The sequence below is a fragment of the Mauremys mutica genome, chromosome 12, assembly GCF_020497125.1.
Source record: "Mauremys mutica isolate MM-2020 ecotype Southern chromosome 12, ASM2049712v1, whole genome shotgun sequence".
In the NCBI taxonomy this organism is placed as follows: Eukaryota; Metazoa; Chordata; order Testudines; family Geoemydidae; genus Mauremys; species Mauremys mutica.
The window spans coordinates 3,615,162-3,631,546 of record NC_059083.1 but is presented as its reverse complement, the minus strand read 5'-3'; the positions used below and the strand labels follow the sequence as shown (position 1 = coordinate 3,631,546).

Here is a 16,385-nt window from a genome sequence, read left to right as displayed (position 1 = left end):
GCGCAGCGAGGTGACTGCAATGGGTTTCACACCGTTTTGCCGGTGGTTGTTGTACGACGTGTGCTCTGCAATGCTGATGCTGGGGTGTCACAGAGTCCCCGGGCGCTGCTCTGGAACTGCTCCCCACCAAGCCAGGCAGGACTCTGGGGAGCCTCCTCTCCCTCGGAGCAGCCTGTCTGCAGGGCAAGAAGCTCCCACGGCTTCACCTCCTGGGTCTCTCCTGGGAGCATTCAGCATCCCCTGCCCCTCCGTGCGCTTCCCACAGCGAGTCCGCCCAGGCGGGGTCCCGGGGAAGCCACAGGGTCCTGCCCCCCCACTGCGCAGTCAGACGTGACTCTCAGCCAGCCAGTAACACAGAAGTTTATTAGATGACAGGAATAGGGGCTAACACAGAGCTTGTAGGTACAGAGAACCGGACCCCTCGGCCGGGTCCATCCTGGGGGGCAGGGAGCCAGACTCCCACGTCTGCCCTCACTCCTCGTCCCCAGCCAGCTCCAGACTGACACCCCCTCCAGCCCCTCCTCTGCTCAGCCCCTTTCCCGGGCCAGGGGGTCACCTGATCTCTTTGTCTCCTCCACCTTCAGCTGGCACCTTTGCAGAGGAGGGGCCCAGGCCATCAGTTGCTAGGAGACAGAGTGTCAGGCATTTAGGTGCACTGGCCCTTTGCTCTGCTAGATCCTTAAGAACTGCCTAGGGGAAACTGAGGCACCAACACAGGATTCAGAGAAAACATTATGAACATTCCTAGTTCGTCACATGGGGCTTGTCTGCTTTTGCAGCAGGGGGCTTTGTTATTTTGTTTTGTGTGGTTTAGGGTCGACATTGGAGCTTGGAGGCAGCACACAAATGACCCTCCTGTAACACACCAGCGTGTTCGGTCCCTGGCTATTAGTGACAATAAGACGACACAGGCTGGTTAGTTCTGCAGTATCACTTGTTAGCACCAGGGCCGTGCACATTCTGGTTTCTCACCATTTCCTCATGTGGTTTCATGTTTGCGCTGACAGTCTGGAATCTTGATGGCTCCCATTAACCAGGACAACTGACTGTGGGTGGCTCTGTTTGCAGACAGGCCTTCCTGTGAGTCAGGCTGGGAGGAATGGAGGCTTGGGGGGTCTCACAGGACATGTGACCATGTCACCTGGTACTAGAATCCATCTTTAACCTGGTGCTTTTCCATTGAGAAGGGGGGGTGGGGACCCAGAGAGGGACAAAGGATTCCAGCCTGGTGCCAAAGCTATATAAGGGGGTGGAACAGAATAAAGGGGGCTGCAGTCATGAGAAATCCCCTAGCTACCACCTGAGCTGGTGTGACGTTATTGATATAAATTGGGACCATATAGAACATGGGTTGCAACCAAGGTCCTGTAGTGGCACCAAATCTTAAATAAAGGGGGTCATCTAAGGTGTCTAAGACCAGATTATGGGTTGCTGGTTATAATTATGCTGTCTGTATGTCTGTATCATTTTTAGTTGAAGTTATAAATGTTGGCTCTATGCTGTCTGTATTTCAAGTTGATGCTGTGCTTCTGGGGGAAGCATCCCAGACGAGCTGGTGTTAGCTCTGTTAGCCTGTTTGATGGCCCATTAAGGACCATCAGCTACACAATTGACCCATGGAGAGAAGGCAGACACGCCTTGTGACTCAGCAAGGTATGCAGAGACTTGTCCATGTGACTGCAGACTCCATTTTGCTGGGATTTTCCACAGTGAGAACAAAGAGATTCTTACACCTGGAAAAGCCTATATAAGGCTGATGCTGCATCTCCATCTTGTCTTCAATCCTGCTTCTGACCTCTGGAGGGACTTTGCTACAAACTGAAGCTGTACACAAGGGACTGAATGACCCATCCCAGTGGGGGATGTATTCCAGAGACTCAATTTGAACCTGCAGTTTACTCCATCACTGCTACAAGCCTGAACTAAGAACTTTGCCATCACTGTATGTAATTGATTCCATTTAACCAATTCTACTTCTCATCTCTACCTTTTTCCCTTTGTAAATAAACCTTTAGATTTTAGATTCTAAAGGATTGGCAACAGCGTGATTTGTGGATAAGATCTGATGTGTATATTGACCTGGGTCTGGGGCTTGGTCCTTTGGGATCGAGAGAACCTTTTTCTTTTATTGGGGTGTTGGTTTTCATAACCATTCATCCCCAGGACGAGTGCACTGGTGGTGATGCTGGGAGACTGGAGTGTCTAAGGAAATTGCTTGTGTGACTTGTGGTTAGCCAGTGGGGTGAGACCAAAGTCCTTTTTGTCTGGCTGGTTTGGTTTGCCTTAGAGGTGGAAAAACCCCAGCCTAGGGCTGTGACTGCCCTGTTTGAGCAATTGGTCCTGATTTGGCACTCTCAGTTGGGTCCCGCCAGAATCGCTCCGTCACAGTGGCGTAGTCGGCAGGATCCACAGAACCAGGTCAATTAAGCTTTGGGTCAGAACCCCACGCTATCCAAATTTTAACTTTGGGATTGAGAGTTTGGTTGGTTAAAGGTCAGTGACCATGAGACAGAAAGCATCAGGAAAAGCAAGGAAACTGGAAGCCTTGAGAGACAGCCTGCAGTTTGATTATGAGCAAGAACTGGCAGAAATTCGAATGGAGAAAGAGTCTGATGAGAGAAAGAAAGAAGTTGCTAAGAGAGAAGAAAAAGCTCGTAAGGGACGTCTGGAGCTGCTGGCTGCTGAGGAGGAGACTTGCAAGGTGCAGCAGGAGACTCACAAGAGGCAACAAGAAACTGCTAGACTCCAACTCCAAGTCAAAAAAGCAATGGAAGAACAGCAGAGACTGTATCCTCTGGAAAATCCAGTTTGTAACAATGTTGGTATGTTGTATAACTCTGAGCAGTTGTCTGGGGGTAACCAAATGTACCCCAACAATGCCACCTTTTATGTCAATGCTGTTACTGTGGGTTCAGTAGAGGGTGGCCCCATACATTGTGCCAGTGCTATGGATGGGAATGGGAATGGAAAATTCATAGAGTGTGTAAAAGTCAATGGTAAAAGCTGTTTAGGGCAAATTATGGCTTCTAACATCACTCTTGTTAAAGCAGATCTGGTCAAAGAGGAAGATTATTTACCAAATCAGAGTGTGAATGTTGTGATCCTCTGTGAGTTTACTGTCCGTGTGCCTTTAGCCAGAATCCACCTTGAGTGGAATGGGGCTCAGCATGAAGTGATAGCTGGCGTCAGGAAGTTATTGCCTAAAGATCTTTTAATTGGGGAAAATGTTAAAGCTTTGTTCAGTCCAGGTAGCCAGTCACAGGAGAGGAATAATCTTAAACCTGTGTCTATTGTGGGCAATGATTTGCCTGAGGTGGGTTGCTCCAAAGGTTTGTCTGTGCAAAAAAGCAGTTTGTCTGGGAATGAAGTTTCTGAATGTCTGTCTGATGTCTCAGAAGTGAATCTAGAGTTAGATCAAGAGCAGAAAGATCTCATTGGTGAGGAAAATGTTTCTCAGGAGCAGAATAAAGTAAATGGTCAGGTTAAAGCCCTAACTGAGGAAGGAGAGGGTAAATTTGTAATGGGTAATGGATTGGTGGCTAGTGCAGCTTGTAGAAGTGAACCTGAAATGGGTAACTGTGATTTGCTAAAAGTAGCTCAGTGTAGTGAAAAAAGCTGCAGCTTATCCGTTGGGAGTGGCAATGTGCCTGGTAGGGAAAGTTTGGAGGAGCCTAGGCAGCCTTGTGAGCTGATGGCTTTGTCTAATCAGCAGTTTGGGAAGGGAGGGATAGTGGAAGATGAGTGTCCCTGTCCCTTACCTGTTTCCTGTGTGGAGAAATGTGACAGTGAAGGGAATGTGCCTGTCTCTGTCAGGGGTATTGACTTGCCTATGAAGGGAGCTACCTCGGTCTCCAAGCAGTTGTCTGTGAACAGCCCTGTGTGCTGGGACAAGGGAAGTGAAATCCCAAGCTGTGTGTCTGGTAAAGGAGAATGTGTCTCCGGCTCTTCTGTGTCTGTGGAGCAGACAGAAGGGGCCTTCCAGCCTGTGATGGTTGAGGGTGATTCAGTTGTCTCGGAGTTGGTTGTAAATACAGCTAAAGCCCAGGAAGGGAATGGTCCTGAGTTTGGGTCTGCTGGGGAGAATGGCACTGTGACTAGGTTGCATCCAGTTAGTGTCTTAGCAAAATCCCAGAGAACAGACAATTCTGGTGCTTGTGGTTTGCCAGTTGCTAATGTGTGGTTGGAAAAGGGTGCAGCAACTCTGTCTGATCAGGGTGATACCCTAGCCAGGGCACAAGGAGAGCATGAAGGTGATTTAATGGTGTTACCTACTGACAGTTTGACAACTTGTAGCAAGAAGGAAAAGATTCCTGAACTTGTTCATGGCCAAGGGAAGGAGACTGCTTCTGACCTGTTATCTAGAAAGTCTGTAGGTGTGCCTAAAAGGGGATTGTGTAGAAATCCGCCTGTGGGGCCTGAGGTGATTCTGAATGTAAGTGAGACCCAGCAAGAGTCTGTGGTTGCTCAGGGAAGTGTTCCTGTAGAGCAAGCCCTAGGTGGAAAGGGTGAGGGCAGAATTTCTGAGAGGGGTGAATTGCTGCTTAGAAAAGCTCCTAGGGAAAGGAAGCCTCATGGTAGCCTGTGCAAGCAGTTTACTGCAACTGAAGGGTGTAAAAGTGATTTAATCAAGGAGGTTTCTGTTCCTAACAGCCAGAAATTTTCTGTTGTGAATGGATCCACTGACTTTCCTTTTGAGAGATCCAGTGTGGGCAGCTTTGAAAAGGTCTCAGGTGGAGTAGAAGCTGTTAAGGAAGTTGAGCAGCCCTATAACCACCTGGCTGTGTGTGGCCAGCTTGTTGGGGAGACAATGGTGTTGGGACAGGAATGTCTCCATGCTGAATCTGTAAGTGAGCAGTCTGTGCTTCAGGATCTGAGGACAGATTCAGTTACTGGTGTTTCAAAGCAGAACAGTTTTATGGCTGAATGCTTAAGGAGGCGGGGGAGAGCAAGCCAGCTCTCACCCTCGGACTCTTTGGATTTGTGTGGTATCTCTGTAAGACAAAGTCCAGCCTTGGAATCCATAGCAGCTAAAGAGTTAAAAGCTAGTGTCTGTGTTGATGCGAATTACTTGGCTGGCAGGGAGAAGAAAGACTTGCTAATAGCTGTTAGCACAGAGGGCCCACCCCATCAGCCAGTGAATTCTGTTAAGCAAGAGAAGTCAGGGTTTAATCCTGCAGGACAAGGAGCAAAGAGAGAACTGAATTTTGCAAAGGGAAGCCACAGGTTAACCCTAAAATGCCCAAACTCCAATGGTATTGAGCCAAGGGTGTGGCATGACAAACATGTTTGTAGATGGACACTTGCAATCAATTTGTTGTTATTGCTAATGCTAAATTTTGTAACTAATGTGTTGCTATTGCCAAGAACTGTAACAATGTACAATGTGCCTAATCTTTTGGAAAATCCCTTGAACATGTTGAAAGGAATACATGAAAACACACTTTATGTTAAAGGGCCTTGCTATACTGATGTTTCACAGTTAATGCCTGTAAACAGCATTGGAACTTTTCACAGGGGAAAATACATTCCAGACCTGATGTGCTGTATGAAAGGGGAAACTGAGGCACACTACCATATTGCGTTCATGGCTAAATGCTAAGATTCCTGCACTATGAACAACATCAATATCTACATTGGTTTAATGTTAATTGGGTTCCAAACATTGGCCAAAGCTGGTATGGATAAAGTAGCTGTTTTCTTTAGCTCTTGGCAAGATCACATGAAACATACAGGAACCATGCTGCAAAAGCTAACCAAGTTATACCTTGAGTTTGTAAAGAGATCCATTCATGTTATTAAACATGACTTTGATAAACCATTTCTGTTATACACTGGTACGGCCTCTAGCCCAACACTAGCTGTAGTGAGACAGACCCAAGGAAAGGGGGCTCTTGGGATGCAGTCAGCGATGTTTTGTCATCCCTTCCTGCATCAATTTTGCGTTGGGGGTGTGACGTTATTGATATAAATGGGAACCATATAGAACATGGGTTGCAACCAAGGTCCTGTAGTGGCACCAAATCTTAAATAAAGGGGGTCATCTAAGGTGTCTAAAACCAGATTATGGGTTGCTGGTTATAATTACGCTGTCTGTATGTCTGTATCATTTTTAGTTGAAGTTATAAATGTTGGCTCTATGCTGTCTGTATTTCAAGTTGATGCTGTGCTTCTGGGGGAAGCATCCCAGACGAGCTGGTGTTAGCTCTGTTAGCCTGTTTGATGGCCCATTAAGGACCATCAGCTACACAATTGACCCATGGAGAGAAGGCAGACACGCCTTGTGACTCAGCAAAGTATACAGAGACTTGTCCATGTGACTGCAGACTCCATTTTGCTGGGATTTTCCACAGTGAGAACAAAGAGATTCTTACACCTGGAAAAGCCTATATAAGGCTGATGCTGCATCTCCATCTTGTCTTCAATCCTGCTTCTGACCTCTGGAGGGACTTTGCTACAAACTGAAGCTCTACACAAGGGACTGAATGACCCATCCCAGTGGGGGATGTATTCCAGAGACTTGATTTGAACCTGCAGTTTACTCCATCACTGCTGCAAGCCTGAACTAAGAACTTTGCCATCACTGTATGTAATTGATTCCATTTAACCAATTCTACCTCTCATCTCTACCTTTTTCCCTTTGTAAATAAACCTTTAGATTTTAGATTCTAAAGGATTGGCAACAGCGTGATTTGTGGGTGAGATCTGATGTGTATATTGACCTGGGTCTGGGGCTTGGTCCTTTGGGATCGAGGGAACCTTTTTCTTTTATTGGGGTGTTGGTTTTCATAACCATTCATCCCCAGGACGAGTGCACTGATGGTGATGCTGGGAGACTGGAGTGTCTGAGGAAATTGCTTGTGTGACTTGTGGTTAGCCAGTGGGGTGAGACCAAAGTCCTTTTTGTCTGGCTGGTTTGGTTTGCCTTAGAGGTGGAAAAACCCCAGCCTAGGGCTGTGACTGCCCAGTTTAAGCAATTGGTCCTGATTTGGCACTCTCAGTTGGGTCCCGCCAGAATCGCTCCGTCACAGCTGGAACAAGGGCTGTACCGCTTTATACAGGGTAAAACGGATTGATTTGGGGTTTGGACCCCATTGGGAGCTTGGCATCCGAGTGCTGGAGACAGGAGCACTTCTTAAGCTGTTTTCAGTTAAGCCTGCAGTGTTTAGGGGACGTGGTTCAGACCCTGGGTCTGGGTTTGCAGCAGGCAGGGCACTGAAGTCCCAGGCTGCCCAGGGAAACAGGCTCGGGGTAGTCTCAGCACATCGGTTGGCAGTTCCCAAGGAGTTTTCTGTGACCCAGCCCGTCACAGCACAATACACAATGACCAGCCGGGGTCTCCTAACCCTGCCTGCACAGAAACATGTTTCAGCTTCAAGTGACCTGCCTGTTCTAGACTTTAAGAACATCGTTTTTATGTATCAATACAGAACTCCTTAAATCTCATCCACACATACGTCTCCCAATGCTTATGGCCACCTGCGCATTGCTGGCTTTGTTAGAGTCCTCACGTGCCGCCCGTTACTGAATTATTACATGTCTGTCTGACCCAGGGGCCCTTGTGAAACTCCTGGGCACGCCTTGTGCCCTCTGCCAGTTGGCATCAGGAGGTTCCTGGGTCACCACCTTTTGGGGCTCTCAGACTCACTGGTTGGAGAGAAAGGAGCCGCTGGAAGAGTCACAAATGCTCAAAGGCCTCGTTCCTTTCGCTCCAGATCAGTCAAGCCAGTTCAGTTCCACTTCCATCAGACTGTTGGTGTGACCAGCTGTGCCTGCGCTGCCCGAGGGAAGGAGAAGCCAGAGCCCTCAGCTCTGTGTCAGGGGAGGGCTCACACACAGCGCCTGGGATGCGATCCCTTGTGTCTATTTATCCTGACTGGGCGGCAGGTTGATACATGTCAGTCCCTATTGTCCCCTTGCTCCCCGGGTCTCGCATGCATTGTCATCATCGCTTTATGAGGAGACGACGTCTACGGTTCCCGATAACCGGAGGAAATATTGTTCTCGTATTTCCTTGTGGGGGGGACATTGGCTAGAAAGTGTCCCTGTCTCAAGCTCTCCCCTGTCCCGCTGGCTGCGGTCGCTCTGCTCTGCGTTTGGACTTCCCTTTCTACTCTCCAGGCTGTGCCCCAAGGCTGAGGCCTTAGAGTCTGCCTAAGGTTTGCACATTTCACTGTGGTGACGGATCTGCTAGCGTGATGGTTCTGTGCAGGGAGCTGGGGCTGCCCCAGACAGGTTCCCGCAAGGGCAGCGAGAGTGACTGTGGGGCTGGGCAGGGGCCAGGCGACGGTTAACTCAGGGGAAGTGTGCTCCACATGCTCCTCGTTTGATTTGAGGGGCGACTTTTGTGCTTTTAGAAAGATTGTTCTAAGGGCGAGAGGCCCCAGGGAAAACGTGGGAAGTGGTTTGAGTGTGAAAGGGACACTGCTGCTCATGTCGACGCTCCTGGGAAAATCCTGACCCAGGCATCATGCAGTCGGCAGGCTGACCTGCAAGTTACTGCCCCGTCTTTCGCATGTTTAGGCAAAAAGGGAAGCAGCTCGGAGGGTAGCACATGTAAGTCTCAAAATTCAGGGTCAGGAGTTCATCGATTTCTGGTGCGTTTCTCAAGTGAGTTTGGTTTTGCAAAGGGGAAGTGGATTTGTTTCGTAACTAGAGGGGCAGAGAGTGATTTTCAGGCACTTCACACTGTCTCCAGCTCCCTGACGGTCCAGGCGTGTGTGGGACTAGCGAGGAGACCTGGAGGGGAGGCAGGAGGGCACGTCCGTAGCTCAGGCTCTGAATGATCTGACTCGGGTTTATGGGGAGCCAGGGGCTGGGATTAGCCCCACACGTCCTGGGCGTGGCCTGAGAGAGGGGCAGGAAGTTCCTGGGTCACTAGAAAACTGGATTTGAGCCTGAAGGGAAAATTAAAGCAAATTGTGGTGAATCAAAATTCGAGTGAAACCCTCCAGTGCCCCTGGGTCATGGCCCCACTGGGGACTCGTTTCCTGGGCCGCTGGCCCCATCCCGGAGCCGTTCACCTTTCTTAGTCCTCGGGCAGACGAGCAATCCCAGGACCATGCAGAGCAAACCCAGCACGGAGCCCCCGACCCCGCCACCATCTTGCCCCGGCAGAGTCAGCCCGTGCCTCTGTGCAAAGAAGAGCACAGCTGGTTTAGGCTGAGCTCGGCCTCTCCTTCCCCTTGCGTCTCTGCCCCGGGGTGGGGCAGGGCTCTGACCCAGGCCCATCCCCCGAGGGGTGCCCCACACCCAGAGGCTCTTACCCCAGTGCACGGCGAGGGGCCCCCGCAGGCTGATGTGCTCCACCTGGCAGGTGTAGACGTCCCCGCGCCGGGGGCTCATCTCCAGCACCACCAGGATCTGGAAGGTCCAGTCTCCGTTCTGGAGCAGCTCCGTGGACACCATCCCGGCCGTCTGCTCCTGCCCGTTCTTCAGCCACTGGATCTCGATCCCCCCAGGGTAAAACCCCGTCACCGAGCAAACCAGCAGGTGGGAGTGGGGCTCAGACCCCGATTTCGTGGGGGAAACTTTCACCTTGGGCCGAACTGGGAGAAGCAGGAGAGAGAGAGCTGGGAAAGGAGTGAGAGACAGAGCAGGACTCAGGGAGACCAAGTTCCAGCTCCAATTTTTACAATCTTCCTTCGGAGCATGAAGAGATCATCACAGAGCCGGGCGAAAGTACCATTGTTACCCTTTGGTATCCCGCATTGTCCCTGTCCGGGGGACCCCTACTGGGGCAGGTAGGGTGACGGGGGAAGCGCAAACCTAGCACCTGTCTTTATAGACGGGAGCAAAGGGGAGCTGGGGAATTGCAGACCAGTCCTCGTAACTTGGTACCTGGGAAGGATTCTCAAGCACTCGGTGTGTCAGCTCCTGGGGGTAAGAGAATGAGAAGGACGAGCCGGCTCGGATTTGTCAGGAACAACGCGTGTGAAACCAGCCCCGTTCCCTCCTTGGACGGGGTTCCTGGCTGGTGGGCAGGTGGGAGGCAGTAGATGTGACGGATCTTGATTTTAGTCAGGCTTTAGACCCAGTCCGGCGGGACGTTCCTTAGGCCAGCCAGGGAAATGGGGGGGGGGGGGGGGCTCGCTGGTAGATGACATGACAGCCAGGGGGGTGCACGGCTGTTGGAAAGTCCACACTCAGAAAGCAGTTTGCTGTCCCAGCGGGAGGGTGTGTGTAGCGGGGTCCCCCAGGGCCCAGCCCTGGCTCCAGTACTCGCCCAGAGCTTCGTTCACGGCTTGGCTAATGGAGTGGGAGCCCTAGGACATGAACTCCACGTAACCCACGGCCCTGCGGCTCCCCGGTCCCAGCGAGGGGCCGACAGAGGCTGACGGACGGGGCTGTGTTGGCTCAGGCAGTAGACGCTCCCGCTTGAGGCGCCAGAGACTGAGGATTCAATTCCCCTGGGAACCACCCACACAAGACATTGAGTTACGTCTCCCCCTCCATCGTCCGGTGGGCCTGGCTACAGCATGACCGGGGCTGGGCTCAGCTGTCCTGCTGCACCTCCCCAGAGGGGACGTCCCAGTGTCCACTCGCCTGGCGGCTCCTGGGTGCAATGAGCCAGGTGGGTTCTCAGCACCGTCACCAGCCGAGCCCCAGCTCAGATCACCCAGCCCGAGAACTTCTCTGCCCAGCTCCGAGCACCAGCCCCCGGACGCTGCTCATCACCCCGCGGGGACCCCCATGCAAGGGGCCAGGCAGCAGGGGGCTCAGCTGCCCCCTCCCCGAGTGTAGTGGGGGGGGAGGGGACACAGGGTCCCAGCAGCTGCCGCTGGGCCAGGGTCCGGCACGGACAGGGCAGGAGTGAAGGGAAGCAGGGGAGACGCCAGGCGGGTTGGGTTAATTTAACCCTTTGGGTGCTGTCTCTGCCTGATCCACTCGGCCCCTCGGGAGCCACCGGGCAGGCGAGGGGCACAGACCCCTGGGCAGAGGGGGGCCCAGCGGATGGTGCAAGGGCGCCGCCCAGTGGACAGTCCCGGGAATGAAGGTGCTGCCCCTGCCCGGGAAAGGCTGGCTCCTGCCCCAGGCGCAGAAGGGGATTCGTCCCTTTCAGACCCCTAGATCCCCAGGCCGGAAGGGACCATTGTGACCCTCTAGTCTGACCCTGTTCAGCGCAGGCCAGAGACCTGCCCCACGAGCCGATCTCGGAGAAAAACAGCCAGTCGTGAGTTAAACACCGTCCGGGTGGGGAATCCACCACAGCCCTGGGGAACTGGTTCCACTGGTTAGTTACCCTGTGAAACATTCACCCCTCATCTCCAGTCTGAATCGGTCTATCTTCAACTTCCAGCCTCTGGTTATGCCTTTGTCTGGCACATGGAGGAGAACCATTACCCAATTTCCGTTCCCCCATAGGTACTTAATGGCCTGTAGTCAAGCCATGCCTGGGGCACAACCCGGAATGTGGGACCTCCGTGCCCCCTTCGCTCTCCAGCCTGGACTGTCTCTCACAGAGCTGGGCCGGTGACAAGCAGCAAAGCCCTGAATGCTCCCGGAGCCACTCATGCACCATACGCAGAGAGGCACCAGCCTGGCAGCCCAGCACTGCCCCCTCTGACACGTCCTTCGACGTGCAACAGCGTTAATTCGTCCGCCACATCGACAAAGGGCAGTGACGGGGCAACCGACACCCCTTGTTAACCTGAGCTGAGACTCTCTGAGCTCTTCCCCCAAACCGCACTGGTTTAGGTAAAAGATAACACCGATTTGTTACCCCCAGAAAGCCAGATTGTAAGTGATTATACGCACAGATTGGGCTCAAAGTTGGTTACCTAAGAAATAAAGACAAACTTGCAGTCTAAAGTCTACAGACTCAGCAAGAGTCGAATCAAGCAGTTTCTCACCTAACTGGCTGTTTCAGGCCCTTTGCAGTTCTTAGTAAAAGGGGGAATTTCCTTCTCCACCTAGGACCAGTCTCCCCAGATGAAAGTTGTGACGGAGTCCCCGGGCGCTGCTCTGGAACTGCTCCCCACCAAGCCAGGCAGGACTCTGGGAGCCTCCTCTCCCTCGGAGCAGCCTGTCTGCAGGGCAAGAAGCTCCCACGGCTTCACCTCCTGGGTCTCTCCTGGGAGCATTCAGCATCCTCTGCCCCTCCGTGCGCTTCCCCCAGCGAGTCCGCCCAGGCGGGGTCCTGGGGGGCCACAGGGTCCTGCCCCCCCACTTCGCAGTCAGACGTGACTCTCAGGCAGCCGGGGACACAGAAGGTTTATTAGCCGACAGGACGCAGCCCCCAGCAGAGCTTTCAGGTACAGACAACAGGACCCCTCAGCCGGGTCCATCTTGGGGGGTGGGGAGCCCAGGCCCCGGTGCTGGGCCTCCCCCCATCTCCCCAGCCAGCTCCAAACTGACTCACCCTCCAGCCCCTCCTCCGGCCTTTGTCCCTTTCCCGGGCCAGGAGGCACCTGGTCTCTCTGTCCCCAACCCCTTCCGTTGGCCCCTTGCCGGGGAGGGGCCCAGGCCAGCAGTGGCCAGGAGACAGAGTGTCGGTCAGTCCCTGTGCAGACACCATCACACCTGCCCTCCAGGGCTCCACAACAATCCCACCCCCTGATCCCACCCCCTAGAGACTTACAAACTGCACAGGGGAGACTGAGGCACCCACACCGTATTCAGAGAAAACCTTGAGAACAGTCCCACTTTGTCACACAGTCTCTGTAGTTGAAAGTCTTTGTCTTCCAAATGCTCTTCCAGGTGTTGAGTTGGGGGCGGAGGAGCAGAGAGGCCACGTGGGGATGTCACTGTCCCCGTTGTACTGCCCTCCAGCTGCTAGACAGATCCTTGCTGTGTCACACTGGGGCGCCCCCACCCTGTAAGTGCCTCTGAGTCTGTCCTGGAATAAGCAGAAGTCCGGCGGCACCTTAAAGACTAACAGATTGATTTGGCCATCAGCTTTCGTGGGTAAAACCCACTTCTCCAGCTGCAGGGCGTGAAAACGACGGATGCAGGTGTAAATATACTGACACATGACGAGAAGGGAGTTACCAGTTGTGAAGGAGTAGGAAGCACAGACTGTCTGGGCGGGGGAGGGGAGAGCCAGAGGTTTAGGTGAAGATGCAGGAATTCAACTGTGAGCTGAGCTTGGCCTGGGGGAGGGAATGGGCAGACGAGTGCGGGCTGGAGAACAGAGGGGAGGCAGGGAGACCGAGCTCTGATCCCCAAGGGGGGCTGTGGGGCCCCCCAAGATGGACCTATCCGGGGGATCCGGGTATCTGTGCCTGCAAGACCTGTGTTGGACTGTGTTCCTGTCGTCTAAATAAACCTTCTGCTTTACTGGCTGGCTGAGAGTCCTGATGAATCTGCAGGGAGTGCGGGGGTGCAGGACCTGACTCCCCCACACTCCGTGACAACTGGTGGCAGCGGTGGGATCAGCGGCACCCCGTGGACGGCGCTTCCTGCAGTAAGTGACTGGGGAGCAGTAAAACGAAGGGGCGAGTCACCCCTGGGCGAGTGTGGCCAGAGAGCAGGACTTTGCAGTAACAGGGTCCCCCGGGGGATCACAGCGAGCGATCCCAGGGGCGGAGGAGTCTGCAGCTCGACCCTGGCAGAGAGGTGGTGAGCTCAAGGACTGGCACACTAGGGGTCCCCCTGGAACCCGTGGGGAGCGGCGAGCACCCCAGCCTGCGAGTGGCCAGCAGGAAGATGTATGCCACGCAGCGCAAGTGTGAGCTGGTGGAGCTGTGCAAGCAGAGGGGGCTGCACTGTGGGAAGCTCACCAAGGCCCAGCTGATTGCCCGGTTGGAGGAGGGAGATCGCAGGAATGAACCGGTCCCTGTCTCTGAGGGAAGCAGCCGGGCAGATGCAGCGCAGGCGCCAGTGTCTGTCCCCGCTGGGAGTGGTCAGCCGGCCGCTGAGGGCGTCCCGAGACCCCCCACCCCTAGGCCTAGAGGGAGGGGGAGGAGGAGCCCAGCTACGGAGGGCACCGTGACCCCCCCGGCCAGCAGGGGATCGTCCCGGCGACGCTCGGCCTCCGTGGAGCGCAGGCGGCTGGACTTGGAGAGAGAGATCAAACTGAAGGAGATGGAGATGGAGGACCGGCAGAAGCAACGGGAATACGATGAGAGGGAGAAGGAGAAGCAGCGCAGTCATGAGCTGGCCATGGCCCAGCTGAACAACAGGGAGGCCCCGGCTGCGGTGAGTGAGGGGGGGCCCAAGCCTACAAAGAGCTTCGGTAAGAGCTTCCTGGCCCCGCGTAAGGAGGGGGAGGACATAGACACCTTCCTGACGGCCTTTGAGAATGCCTGCGAGCTGCACCAGGTGGACCCTGCAGACAGGATCCGGTGCCTCACCCCCTTACTGGACTCCACCGCCGTGGAGGTGTACAGCCGAATGAGAGGGGAGGAGGCGCGGGACTACAACCTGTTCAAAGAGGCCCTGCTCCGCGAGTTTGGGCTGACCCCGGAGATGTACCGGAAGAGGTTCCGGGGTCAACGTAAGACCCGGGAGGTCACATACCTGCAACTGGTCAACCGGGCGCAGGGGTACGCCCGCAAGTGGACGGCTGGGGCCCAAACTAGAGAGGACCTGCTTGACCTAGTTGTACTGGAGCACCTGTATGCGCAGTGCCCATCCGACCTGAAGCAGTGGCTGATGGACCGGAAGCCGGAGAACCCGCAGCATGCAGGCCGGCTGGCCGACCAATACATGGACAGTCGGGCGGCGGATGGCAGGGAGGCGTCTCGAAGGAGCAGGTCTGCCTCAACGCAGAGAGAGAGTCACCATGGGACCTCCCGGAAGGAGCCGAGGGAGGGCCCCCACCAAAGGGAAGCATCTGGCGTCAGGTCCAGCCGTCCCACTCGAGGGGACCCACGAGACATGGGCTGCTATCAATGTGGCCAACCGGGCCACGTACGGGGCCAGTGCCCCAAGCTCCGGGACAAACTGAGCAGACCAACCCCACACTGGGTCAACTTGGTAGAGACCCAGCCGGATGAGGGGCAGCGTTCGCACGAAAGGGGGGTGGGCCGCGTACCCCCTGCGAAGGAGGGAGGGGGGCCCCGGGTGGACCCCTCCGAGGGGCTGGATGCTCCCAGCCCTGAGTTTGGGGTTTACAGGGTGGGCACGGGACTACCCCTCCGGAGCGAGTGCCTTGTTCCCCTGGAGGTAGACGGGAAGGAGGTCACTGGGTACTGGGATACGGGCGCAGAGGTGACGCTGGCCCGGCCGCAGGTGGTGGGCCCAGATCGGATGGTGCCCAACACCTACCTGAACCTGAGGGGTGTGATCGGGACCCCATTCAAGGTGCCTGTAGCGAGGGTGCACCTAAAGTGGGGGGACAAGGAGGGCCTCAAGGACGTGGGGGTGCACCCACATTTGCCCACGGAGGTGTTAATGGGGGGGGACCTCGAGGACTGGCCAAGTAACACCCAGGGTACCCTGTCCGTGAACCGTAGTCAGGGTCGACGCAGGGCTCTGCACCCTGACCCCGGGGAACGTACTCTGGCCGAGACACCGGACCCTGACCCGGTAGGGAGGGAACGCCCAGGGACAGGGCTCAGAGAGGCTGTGGCCCCAGACCCAGCCGGGGAGAGAGAGCAGATCCCCGTCCCTGCCCCAGCGGCTGAGTACCAGGCCGCGGTGCGGGAAGACCCCTCCTTGCGGAGGATAAGGGACCTGGCCAACCTCGGGGGGGACAGACCATGGGACGAGGTGGCCGGAAAAGGTTCCTGTGGGAGAAGGGGCTCCTGTACCGAGAATGGGCTCCCCCAGGGAAGATGGAGTCAGGAGGGATCAGGAGGCAGCTGGTGGCACCCCAGGAGTATCGCCGCCAGCTGCTGTGCCAGGCCCATGACATGTCCCCCTCAGGGCACCAGGGAGCCTGGCGTACCCAGCAGAGGCTGCTGCAGAACTATTACTGGCCTGGGGTCTTTGCCCATGTCCGGCAGCACTGCCGCTCCTGTGACGTCTGCCAGAGGGGGAGGAAGGCCCGGGACAGGGGGGAGATGGCTGTAAGGCCCGGGCCCCACCCCGAGGAGCCTGTCCGGAGGGGGGGCCAGGGTCAGGAGGGGGGCTCTGAACCGAGAGAGCCTGAATCACAGCCCCCAGACTGGAACGTGGGGGGAAGGCCCCAGGCCCGTGTGCACCCCAGGGGTACTGGGGTGGGGAGAGGGCGCGGGCGGCATAAGGTTGTAGGTGGGTCCGAACTTCCCCGGGTCACTGGCTGGAGTGACCCCGCTCAGTTCAGTCTCGGAGGGGGGAGAGGTGTGAAGGAGTAGGAAGCACAGACTGTCTGGGCGGGGGAGGGGAGAGCCAGAGGTTTAGGTGAAGATGCAGGAATTCAACTGTGAGCTGAGCTTGGCCTGGGGGAGGGAATGGGCAGACGAGTGCGGGCTGGAGAACAGAGGGGAGGCAGGGAGACCGAGCTCTGATCCCCAAGGGGGGCT

The 16,385-nt window shown here is 55.2% G+C and overlaps 1 pseudogene; it reads right to left on the bottom strand.

Annotated features, from left to right (window-relative positions):
- Positions 1-8,607: 8,607 nt before the first annotated feature.
- On the bottom strand, positions 8,608-11,359 carry LOC123345810 (annotated as a pseudogene).
- Positions 11,360-16,385: the final 5,026 nt, after the last annotated feature.